We start from the raw sequence: 12824 nt of genomic DNA, 5'->3' as shown, positions 1-12824 counted from the left end.
TGATGATGATATCATTTTAAAGATGAAATGTAGCAAAATATGTTTATTATATTATACAGATAAAACTTTAACTTCATTTAAATAATCTATATTGTTAATAATTAAAGGACACGGTGTCGCTACACTAGCAAGGCACTCCGTTCACGGATTGTTCCTGCCTCGCACTGTATGCTTCACTGGGACTGGCGTGAAGGATGCAATAATTAAACATGTACTACGAAGATATTTCAGTGTTCCTTAAAAGTTTTGAAGAATCGGCGTTATAAGCTTACAGATGGCTTAATGTCTATTACAGAGCTGTGGCAATTGGGTATTTGGAGAAAGAAAGGTAAAGACAGGAATTGGGGGTTAGTACGTTTGAAAGAGACAGTACTGCTGCAATAAATTCATCGAAGGTCGTGCACAATCACTGCGCCACAGTTTTCCCATGTTTAATAACATGCTATAACTCCTATCATCATGAAAATTATATCAAGTATACATCTCAGTATTTTAATTATTCAGAGAGCTGTAATATTATGAATGTAATGGATTCTGTGTCCTGTCAGGAAAACAAAACCCGGAAGCACGTAGCGATTCACACACATAGAGCATATAGAAGATCAAATACAAAACAAAGCATTTAACGTGCTACTTTGGTTACAATGGGATTTGAGAAACTAGTAAATTAAGCGATTTTAAGATGAAGTTTATGATGTTCTACTTTAATGACAACATAAACTACATGATTAAAGTGGAAATTTTGAGACTGAAGTTGACATTTCATGATTTTTCCCCACTGTGTGCCTATTTTTTTTTTCTCTGTACCCTAATAAGCTTTCATATGACACTCAGATGGTGGGCTACGACTCGCCTTTTCACGGCGACTTTGATATGTGACAACTTCTTTTTTATTTCAGGCACTGTGCAACTTTGTGAACATGAGCTTTCGAGTTTCTCCGACACGCTATGTCACTCGATTGACTTCCTTTTGTTGTTTATACCACTGTTTAAACCAACAAAAAGTACGTTTTTCTTTGCCTCCACTTGGTATTCGCTGAAATTCTATTTTCCCCTGTGCTTTTCCCATTGTATTTTCACAGAATGCTGAGCTTAAGGGCTATTTATATTGATTTGCATATTCAAAGAGGCGTAATTCTGGGAGGAGTTGGGGCGGGAGAGCAGGCACATGCACGAGCGTTACTTTTCACGCTGACCGGGATTTATGTAGTGGATGAACGTGGAAGTTGGCGAACGCACAGATTTATGCATCTGGATTTTTCTGTGTGTAAGTACATTTCGGCTTTTGTGCTTATGTCATGTTATAGTGCAAATTCTACGCATGGCGTTATGCATGAGGCCCTTGGTCTCCAGACCACAAAAATTATATATCAGCACTGGAGAATGTCCAGAGAAGAGCAACTAGGCTGATTCCATGGTTACAGGGGATGAATTATGAGTAAAGATTTAAAAAGCTGAGCCTTTTCAGTTTAAGCAAAATAAAATTAAGAGGAGACATGATAGAGGTTTTTAACATTATGAACAGAATTAGCAAAGTGGATTAAGACAGTTATTTTAAAATGAGTTCATCCAGAACATAGGAACACAGTTGGAAACTTGTTAAGGGCAAATTTCATACAACATTAGGACGTTTTTCTTTAGATAAAGAACATGGAATATGGTACCAAGTAGTGTGGTAGACAGTTGGACTCTAGGGATTTTCAAAACTAGACTTGGTATTATTTCAGAAGAATTAAGTCGATAAGACTGGTGAACTTCGTTGGGTTGAATTATCTGTTCTCATCTTGATAACTCTAATGTTCTAATGTTGTTTGCAGATGACATTGTTCTTTTGACTTCATCAGACTGCGCCCTCCAGAACTTACTGGAATGATTCACAGCTAAGTGTGATGCAGCTGGAGTGACAATTAGGACTTCCAAATCCATAGTTATGATCCTTTCCTGGAAAAAAAGTGGCTTGTTCGTTGCAGGTAATGAGTGCGCAGTTGTCCTCAAAGTACCTTGGAGTCTTGTTCATAAGTGAAGGTAGAAATGAACATAAGATTGAGCAATGAATCGGTGCAGCAGTAGTAGATGCACCAGACAAAACTCAATAATATCAAGAGACAGACACAGTACAAGCTAAAGAGATCAAACTGAATATCTTGACTGTCCTGGAAGCATTTAGGTATAAGCAAAGAAGGGCTGGAGGATGTTGTTGTGGACTGTGAGCCTTGGCCAGTTTAATTCAATATGTTGGTACATAGGTTGGTGCATAGTGACCTTCACCAGGAAAAGTGGAATGAAAATATTTATGTTATTGATAACAATATTGTTTCTCTATGTTGAATATATTGGTTTTGTTCTCCTGAATTTCAGTCTTTTTTCTTATTTTCTTGTCTTGGTACCAACTTCTTATTAATACCAAAAAAAAAAACACTGTATGATTTACAAATTATTGTATAACATACAATAAATTCCATATACTCAAATTCAAGTTGATATATTTTGCCAGCAGCAATTATTTTTTGCATATTTCCCACATACTAGTGGCAATAGTGGAATAACCAAAAAAAACATACTTTCAATACAGATAATTAATGCATCACCAAAAATATTAAGTGCAACATCAGAGCATATATACAGTATAATGCATAAGATGCACCAGATGTATAATGAGCAGGTGTGAAATGTTAGTAACATACATGTTATTTGACATACAATTTCAGTACTTACTCACTGAAATGTAAACCAAAACACTTCAGTATACAACAGAGTCATTTTCTAGGCTTATATTATACAATATCCTGTTACAAAATGGGTGCACCTTTGTAGAAATATGCTGTAAACAAAATGCTAAAACAGTGCAAGTTGTACAGTATATTTGAAATTTATAGAAACATCAAGCAAATATAATTGCCAAATATAAATAATATTTCCTGGGAGTCTTTGCATGGGATTTGATACACTTGTCCTGTGGAGTAACGAAAACAGCTTTAACACCGGTAGCTACCCTATTACAAATAACAATTCCAGAGTGGTTCTTCAGAGTGATGCTATAGGGGAGCCATTTGTGGTTGCCAAGAGACAAATCCACATGAAGGTTCCATAACAAACTTTCGTTTATTTGGATTTATAACAGGCTCCATGCAGTAAATAACAATAAACAGAAGGTAACAGATTTGTGAAATACCAGTGGGCCATGAGTTTAAAAGGATGCTTGTTGCAAAGATCCAGTAAAAGATTTCATTTTTTTACATATTAGGACTTTTTTCAAAGCACAAAGAACCAACTTCATATGCAAAGAACTGCTCCCAGAATAAAATGTTTATTTGTCAAGAAATAATTCTATGAGAAACCACAGCACAGTAAAGAACCATGTCCGTTAAAGAACCATAATTTTTAGGAGTGTATTTTTGATTTTTTTTCTCCTTAACCTCAGGTTCACATACTTGATATAAGAAATCTTTGCAAGGAAATCCTTATATTCTGGAATGATGTACTGTACAGTAAATACTGTAACTAATTTATGCTGTATCAACTATAGTAAATTACATTGAAAATGGATTCCATCGTGCATATATAGCAAATTAATTGTAACAGTTTTGCTGAAAACCAATGATGCTGCTACTACTTTCAGACAGTACCTATGCATGCCGAAAATATTGTATGTCCCAGTTATGTGAAGTATTTTGAGTATAATAAGAAATCATATCTCAAAATATTCTTACGCCTATTTAGTCTGTTTTCAGCATCGATGTCTGTTAAATATAAATCATAAGGTAAATTTATTAATTTATCACAATACCACTTTATAGAAATATAACACATTACTCGAATGTCATACGGATTTTGTATGCAGTGTACAAAAATACTGCAATAAAGTGCTGATGAACAGCATACAGTATTGCCTGTCTCACAGGTGTGGTGTAAGGTTTCAACAAAATATTTCAAAAAGTAAAGCACAACAAGAATGCATATTATTAATCTTTCTGTCCTATAGCAAAATGTATTTAATTATGCCTTCTTTTATAAACACAAGTTGCTCTGTCTTCTCGCGCTTCTAAAAATTAAGAAAAAAATTACTGGCTCCAACAATGTATTACTCAAGCTTCCGCTGCTTTTACCTCAGTATAAATAATACATTTATAAGTAACAGAACTAAAACAAATGCCATACTTACTCGCGATCACAAGACTGAAACAACTCGAAACAATTCCCTTAGGCGTTTGTTCCTTTTTTCGAGTCCGCAGTCTCTAGTCTTTGAAATGGGAGTGGCGTGGGGTTTGTTTTAAACTTGGATTGGATATACAGTATGCACATACAGATTCACCGCTATAAAACAATAGCGGACAAATCGCTATAAAACAAATCGCAATGCACATTTGGTAAAGCGGCTTATTTTCAACAAAACAGCTTGATGTTGTTAACGTTTTTAATAATTTAAATTTACACAGTGAAACACTGACAGCCTTAATGATATTAAAAAAGAAAAAGACTATAATATCAAATGCGCGGTGGTTATGAACTTAAACAGTTAGGAGGGTTAAGCAGAAGGGGTATTACTAGGGTGTTGTACCGTGATAGCCATTATGAATGTCAAGTCAAGTAAAATGACACCTTTTATTGGCTAACTAAAAAAGATTGCAATATGCCTGAAGAAGGGGCCTGAGCTGCCTCGAAAGCTTGCATATTGTAATCTTTTTTAGTTAGCTAATCAAAGGTGTCATTTTACTTGACTTGTCACTGCAGTAGGGGTAGTAAAGAGGACAAAAGGAAAGTGGAGAGCGCGAGAAGTGGGTGGATAGTATATCTATCTTAACTGACATTTTAAAATAAATTGAAAAAAATACAAGCAATCTGATTTAAGATGTGCATCTATTTTTATTAATAAATCTGCTCTGCTTAAAAAATCAATCTGGCAGAGCAGATACAGCCTAGGATTAGTGGCAGTGCAGGGTGCGGCTGAGACAAGTAGCTGAGACGGGGTGGTGTGGCATCTGTCTCGATATATTCTGTATTTAGAGGAGCTTGTCAATCAAATTCAGAATGTCGAGTCCTTTTCTGAACATCCTGTGCTCATAAATGGAACCGCGAGCGCACGAGCTTCTACACATGTCCATACTACAGCCTTTTACCAATCTTTTCTTTTTACAAGATTTCAGTGAATGCGAATACGTGACAGGCACACATCCTCCATACACTTGCGGAGCAGCAGAGACTGCATGATTCTTCTGCGGACTCGGAGTACAGATAATGGAATTTCTGTTCATTTGCATTAAGTACATACTTCAAGAGCAAACTTTTTCCATTGTACATTTCCCACAATGCCCATATTATATTAAAAAAAAAGAATAACGGGTGTCGGGAGACGGGAGGCATAAGGGATCAGCTGACCATTCATTACTGGTGTCACTGAATCACTCTTTAATAAGAGTAATAATTGTTCCAGAGGGGCTAAATTATAAAAGAAGGATTTGCACAGGTTATAAAAAAGAAGATCAAAGGCCTTCCATTGGGAGACCAACAGCAACTTTACACCAAAGGTGCCCAACGAGAAAAGATAGGAGCAAACAAATATAAACTATGAGAGGAATAATCAAAGGAAGAATCATACAAAGAGAGTTAGATAGCACAAACGATTTTTAGCTATTCTTATAGATAGATAGATAGATAGATAGATAGATAGATAGATAGATAGATAGATAGATAGATAGATAGATAGATAGATAGATAGATACTTTATTAATCAGCAAGCATTTCTCTTAAAATACCTAATAATGTATATTTACAGGCCAGAGAGATATTCTTAAAGATATTATTCCAAAGCAACTGAGAAGCAAGAGGTTTACTGAGGTTTACTGAAGTGTACAAAGTGGCTTCTTGGTCAAAAATGAGGTGAAGATAAATCAGTAGGGCAACAATACTCTACATGTCTTTTTGACCAACATTTTATTTGAAGGTTAAAAAGAAAAAACAATTAATAGAATTGGAAAACCTTGACCATAATACCTGGGGCACCAAGGGCCCCAATCCATCAAAAGTGTCAAAGTGTGTTTTCATACCTATATGAAAAGATATGCCGAGAATGTAAAATACAGTGAATGCAAGAACTGATGATAAAATATTTTGAGAGTCGGGGACTGCCAAACAGGGCAGGAGTCTGGGTGTCTGTTGCTGTAGTGCCATATCATGAGAGCATTAGAAATAATAAGGGAAAATTTTCAGAAGTGGGTTTTAATTTTCAAGGAAGAGGAAAGAAGTGTAGATGGGGAATCAAATAAAACTCAAAAGATACCTAGGTGTGTTTAATTAACCAGCTGAAAGATAGTACAGACGGCACAATTGTGTTGTGCCAAATTCAGTGTGTAAATGATGGTCACTCCAAGAAATGGAAATCTGCTCATTTACCCTATCAACAGTATAAGCCTCTAATGTAGATGTCTGCTGCGGAAGAAAAAGATAGACTTATGGGATACATAGTAATGTAAGAAAAAGTGTCTTGATATGCTTTTCATATTGAAATAGAGCATCCATCTTAGAAGAGTAAAAGGCTTAATAAATGCCAGAAACCTGTTCAGGCATATCAGGAACGATAGAACTCCAGGTCTGGCAACAACACTTCTGCATGAGCCAACACACCCTGTCCTGGGCCAGGGTGGCATAATTGATAGAGGGTCTTTTTGAATTCTAAAAGAAGTAGAAGAGGCCAGTCTGAACCTCAGTCTAAAACCGAGGGGAAGTGAAAGCATGGCACAGAGAAAAATAAACCAAGGAACAATGTTCATGTTAACATTTGCCAAATAAGAATAATTGACTATCTGTTTTGAATCAAGGTCTCTAAATGCAAAGGTACTTGAAGGTATATCATCTACAGTTAAATTCTGCTCTGTACTTCTAAAATTTATATTTTTTATTTCTTACTATATCGAGGAATTGTTCTGTTCTGTGTACTGCATTGTATTGTATTGACCCCCTTCTTTTGACACCCACTGCACGCCCAACCTACCTGGAAAGGGGTCTCTCTTTGAACTGCCTTTCCCAAGGTTTCTTCCATTTTTTCCCTATAAAATTTTTTTTTGGGAGTTTTTCCTTGTCTTCTTAGAGAGTCAAGGCTGGGGGCTGTCAAGAGGCAGGGCCTGTTAAAGCCCATTGCGGCACTTCCTGTGTGATTTTGGGCTATACAAAAATAAACTGTATTGTATTGTATGTAACAGCAGATGCAATCAGCATAGATAGGTGGAAGATATAAATTAGTTTATTTCATACCAATCAGACTTTCAAATGAATAGAAGAGATTGAAATCATGTACTGTAGAAGGCCAGATTGGGTTGGCTTTGTAGAGTAGTATTAACCTAGTCTGGCAGCGTTTTCTACATTATGGAAGAAGTCAGGGACATGGACTTTGAATGAATGATATTTTAGACTTCAATAATTTATCTCTTAGTATCAACATATGTATATGTTAGTGCATACCTATATTGAAAGAAGCCATTACGTTCTTTGTAAGATTGGCTCTGTATGGATCTCTTTGTTTGACAGAGAGGACAATTAAGTCAATCATAAACCTATTTTGTTTATAACAAACAGATTGCTATGTAATCAGTGATGCTTGTAAAGATTTTCCCAGACAGTTTAGGCAATCCTACAAATGAATGCTTGTTTAATTTTAACAATTTTCTGAAGAAAAGGTGAAACTTGTTTAAAAAAATACTACAATATATATTTGATGTTACATACTGTATTATCAGAACCGGACTGACACTGCCCAAAGCTCTTTCCTTGCTGCTGGCTCCAGTTCCACATTACCCTTATGTTTGGAGTTTTATGCCCCACTTTATTTATTCTGAATATGTTTTAGTGTTGCAAATTTTGTGACCCATGGGGATTATTCAATAGGCTAAGACAAACATTCTTTTAATGTGGTCTGTAAACAGACTCGAAGAAAATGGTCTTCTCAGACAGATTTCTGGTGAGTGGTTTTTGGCATTTCTTTTAGTATTGGACTTTTGCCTCTATTAGGGTTTGTTTTGTCTTGTGCTTCATCACTTTTCAGATTTAATCTTTCACATTTTCAATCCAGACAGTATAACATAATATGTACAAAAAACTTCAAAAATCAAATCTTCTTGTAACTGTGAAACTCCTACAACATTATGATGCTGAAACATTACACAGCAATTTCCCTGTTTGAGTGGTCCCTTGCTAATGCCTGTAGAAAAATAAACACTACAAAAAACATTATAACAGCATCCAATAGAACTGACATTTGTCTAACTTACCTAGAGAAAAGCTGTTTGATATGAATTCGCACAAAGTCACTTTTTCTTTTTAATAGTATTCATGCACAGGAATAACTACAATGTTTATTAGTGCCACAAATATTTTTACAATTGACATGATCATTAGTGCATTTTGTAAACCATTCAACTTGAGTCGAATCACACAAGTACTGCACACCTGTCATAATTAGTCTAGTTTTTGAACTATGTCACCTGATCGAATCTCACAATCTTTGTCTCTGCCAACAGCCACCTTACAGTCAAAAATTTTATCCATGCATATGTACAGTTTGAGCCTTGTAATAATGCTTAATTCCAAGTGAAAATACAAAGACACATAATAAACAGGAAGAGAGTAACAGCTGACTGTTATATTTATATTTACATGTATGATACATCAGTATACATATGTCATATTTCTAAACAGAAACATGTATCCATTTAACAAAAATAAAGAACAAAATATTATATAAATAACATTATTTATCCTCTTTCATCAGAATTTCTTAAAACAATAAAATTGTAGCTTATGTTTAATGAATATCTCATTTTTTTATAATTTCATGAATAATAAATTAAAGAGAAGTGAAACTTCTTCTTGGAAAAACTTTGATTGGTAACTTTGTTTGCAACACACTCCCAGAGTGCATTTTGTCAGTTCTTACTCAGATGTGGTGAGAAGTGTGGATGACACTGAATCACGCTTGTAGGAAAATTACAGTAAAGAAAAGTTATGTTTCTGTTTCTCTTGCTGAAGAGAAAGGTCTGGTAAGAACATATAAACTGATAAAAGCAAGATGTCTTGGTAGATAGATAGATAGATAGATACTTTATTAATCTCCAAGATGAAATTCACATACTCCAGCAGCAGCATACTGATAAAAAAATATTGATTAAAGAGCAATAAAAGTGCAGTGCAAGTTAAAAAATGCAAGGTGGAGAGTGCAAGGCAGGTATAATAGTCAATAATCTTGTATAGTGTTAACATTTATCCCCCCCCCACCCCCACTCACACCCCCCCCCCCCCACCCCCCCCCGGGTGGAATTGAAGAGTCACATAGTGTGGAGGAGGAACGATCTCCTCAGTCTGGCAGTGGAGCAGGACAGTGACAGCAGTTTGTTGCTGAAGCTGCATCTGAGTCTGGAGATGATCCTGTTCAGTGGATGCAGTGGATTCTCCATGATTGACATGATTGACAGGAGCCTGCTCAGTGCCCATCCCTCCGCCACAGAAGTCAAACTGTCCAGCTCCATACCTACAACAGAGCCTGCCTTCCTCACCAGTTTGTCCAGGCGTGAGGCGTCCCTCTTCTTTATGCTGCCTCCCCAGCACACCACCGTATAGAAGAGGGCGCTCTCCACAACCATCTGATTGAACATCTGCAGCAACTTGTTGCAAATGTTGCAGGACGCCAGCCTTCTAAGAAAGTATAGTCAGTTCTGTCCTCTCTTGCACAGAGCATCAGTATTGGCAGTCCAGTTTGCATCAGATTTGCTCTCCCCACGTCTCTCTTGATGGTGGCACCCCGCTTCGAGTTGCAGCCAGTAATGATCTTCATCCCATGTCACACTTCCTTCATGCTGTTATTCTGCAACTTCTGCTCCAGCTTTCTCCTGTACTGCTCCTTCACTGAAAGAAAGGTGGAGGGTGCAGTACTCCACCCTTCTGCTTGCCACCCTTCCACTGCTCTTTCGCCACCCTGAGCTGGACTCGGAGTTCCTTCTGCACACGCTTGAGCTCATGCTGATCACCGCCTTTAAAAGCCCTTATCTTCTTGTTCAAAAGGCCCTTGATGTCACTTGTTGTTAGCATAGCAGCGTACTGTTCTTACTGGAACTACAATGTCCATACAGAAGTTGATGTAGTCAGTAGTGCAGTCAACTACCTCCTTAATTAGAACACTCTAGCTGAGAACAGGCCATTCAGCCCAACAAAGCTCACCAGTCCTATCCACTTATTTCTTCCAAAAAAACATCAAGTCGAGTTTTGAAAGTCCCCAACGTCTTACTGTCTACCACACTACTTGGTAGCTTATTCCAAGTGTCTATCGTTCTTTGTGTAAAGAAAAACTTCCTAATGTTTGTGCGAAATTTACCCTTAACAAGTTTCCAACTGTGTCCCTGTGTTCTTGATGAAGTAATTTTAAAATAACAGTCTTGATCCACTGTACTAATTCCCTTCATAATTTTAAACACTTCAATTATGTCATCCCTTAATCTTCTTTTGCTTCAACTGTAAAGGCTCAGCTCTTTTAATCTTTCCTCATAATTCAACCCCTGTAGCCCTGGAATCAGCCTAGTTGCTCTTCTCTGGACCTTTTCTAGCGCTGCTATGTCCTTTTTTTAGCATGGAGACCAAAACTGCACACAGAACTGAAGATGAGGCCTCACCAGTGCATTATAAAGGTTGAGCATAACCTCCTTGGACTTGTACTCCACACATCGTGCTATATATCCTAACATTCTGTTAGCCTTCTTAATGGCTTCTGAACACTGTCGGGAAGTCGATAGCTTAGAGTCCACTATGACTCCTAAATCCTTCTCATAAGGTGTACTCTCGATTTTCTAAATGCCCATTGTGTATTCAAACCTAATATTTTTACTTCCTATGTGTAATACTTTACATTTACTGACATTGTTCTTTATACGGCTTCCAGTTAATCCAAAATGCTGCTGCAAGAATTATTACAAGAACAAGAAAATACGAACACATAACTCCAGTTCTTAAATCCTTACACTGGCTCCCAGTTAAGTTTAGGGCAGATTTCAAAATCTTCCTTTTAACATATAAAGCCTTAAATGGCCAAAGTCCGGCTTACTTATATAAACTTATCATGACTTACAAACCAGAATGTACATTAAGATCTCAAGATGCCGGTCTGCTTATGATTCCAAGGATTAATAAAATAACAATGGGAGGTCATGCTTTTAGTTACAGGGCCCCTAAACTGTGCCTGCTAATTAAGAGTTGTCCCTTCGGTCTCAGCTTCCAAATCCAGGCTGAAGACTCACTACTTCAGTTTAGCATATCCTGACTAAAGCTGCTGATTAACTGTACATACCGCATCTCGGTTGTTAGACATTTGCAATAAAACATAAGTAATATGATAGTTATAATTTCTTACTAACCCTTAACTATTCTGTTTCTCTTCTCAGTAGTCAAATGCCTTACTGCCAAGTTGTTTTGCCTGCCTAAGGAAAAGTCATCGCTGATGGAGGATCACAGGAATTGTCATATAGAGGGGTCCTTTCATCAGATTGGCTGGCCCAGTGCTGACTCAGCTGTGGAATGGCCAATAGGGGGAGGCAGCTTGATGGCCAAGATCTCCAGAACTCTGAACAAATCCGAATCCTACTGTGTGATATCATCTACTATTGAATTGTACTATTTTTCTGTATTAAGGATTACTTGTGTTCTGTTTTGTTTATTGTATTGTATTTACCCTCTTTTTTGACACTCACTGCACACCCAACCTATCTGGAAACAGGTCTCTCTTTGAACTGTCTTTCCCAAGTTTCTTTCCATTTTTTTCCCTACAAGGGTTTTTTTTGGGAGTTTTTCCTTGTCTTCTTAGAGAGTCAAGACTAGGGGTTTTGTTAAAAGTTAGGGCCTGCCACTCTTTGTGTGATTTTGGGCTGTACAAAAATAAATTGTATTGCATTTTTATTGTTTTAAGGGTGAGAGTATTTTCCTGGCACCACACTGAGTGAGCAGGTAGATCCTGTTTCTCAAAAACATGTTTAAATCAGTAGTTAAATTTCTAAGCCTCTATTAAATAATGCTTACTTTTGCAATAGCTTACCCCTCCAAAATAATATTTTATATGAAGTATTAAACTTATTTCTTCTGAATCAGGACGGCAGCACTCCGGTCCCAATTTGAAGCAGCCCATCCAGGTACATGGAACGCATGGAATGTTTTGTCTCTCCGGCAAGATTAACATCTACTGTCAGAGGAGCTGCGTAAACTCCGCATTGCAGTGGCGGCACACTCTGAGGTGCACAGACATGGGACTGGCCAGATCTCTGTAGGTGGATACACATTTTATTGGTCTGGTCGCTCTGACGGCTGTCATACTCAGGGAGTGGCTGTTGCTGTAGCGGATTGGCTTCTTCCGATGGCGTCTGATGTCACTCAGATAACGGCACTCTCAGATTATGAGACTCAGATTACGGCACTCCCTGGGTGCCTTGTCTGTTGTCTCGGTGTATGCTCCGACCACGGTGAATGATGTCTCAGTGAGGGAGACATTTTATTCACAACTTCGCTTGGTGGTTGATTGGTGCCCACGAGGTGACACTCCTCTGGTCATGGGTGACTTCAATGCAGCCACTGGCACTGACAGGGCTAGCTATGATTGTCTCAGTCCCTATGGGTCTGGTGATAGTGGTGAAAGTGGCTCCATGTTGCTTGACTTTGCAAAAGGTGTTGCTTGACTTTGCAAAAGGTCAGGGGCTGCGAATCGCTGGATCCTGGTTCCAGCGCCCTGAGCCGCATCGTTGGACTTGGTACTCCAATACTGGTGGTGCGGTGAAGGAGATCGATCACATCCTCGTGGGCAA

At 37.7% G+C, this 12824-nt stretch overlaps 1 protein-coding gene and 1 long non-coding RNA gene across 2 annotated transcripts in view; one reads left to right on the top strand and one right to left on the bottom strand.

The window, feature by feature from the left end:
- The window catches only part of LOC114641918 (dendritic cell-specific transmembrane protein), a 29037-nt gene extending 24751 nt beyond the window's left edge, over positions 1–4286 (bottom strand). Inside the window, exon 1 of the mRNA XM_028790943.2 lies at positions 4163–4286. The gene's annotated coding sequence lies outside the window, so the exon portion shown is untranslated. The remainder of the gene's footprint in view (positions 1–4162) is intronic.
- LOC127530104 (uncharacterized) overlaps positions 1–12824 on the top strand; it is a 589449-nt gene that overhangs the window by 351114 nt on the left and 225511 nt on the right. The window lies entirely within an intron of this gene.

This window comes from Erpetoichthys calabaricus, chromosome 13 (assembly GCF_900747795.2).
Source record: "Erpetoichthys calabaricus chromosome 13, fErpCal1.3, whole genome shotgun sequence".
In the NCBI taxonomy this organism is placed as follows: domain Eukaryota; kingdom Metazoa; phylum Chordata; class Cladistia; order Polypteriformes; family Polypteridae; genus Erpetoichthys; species Erpetoichthys calabaricus.
Note: the sequence above shows the minus strand (reverse complement) of the source record. Positions and strands in the feature narration are given on the sequence as shown.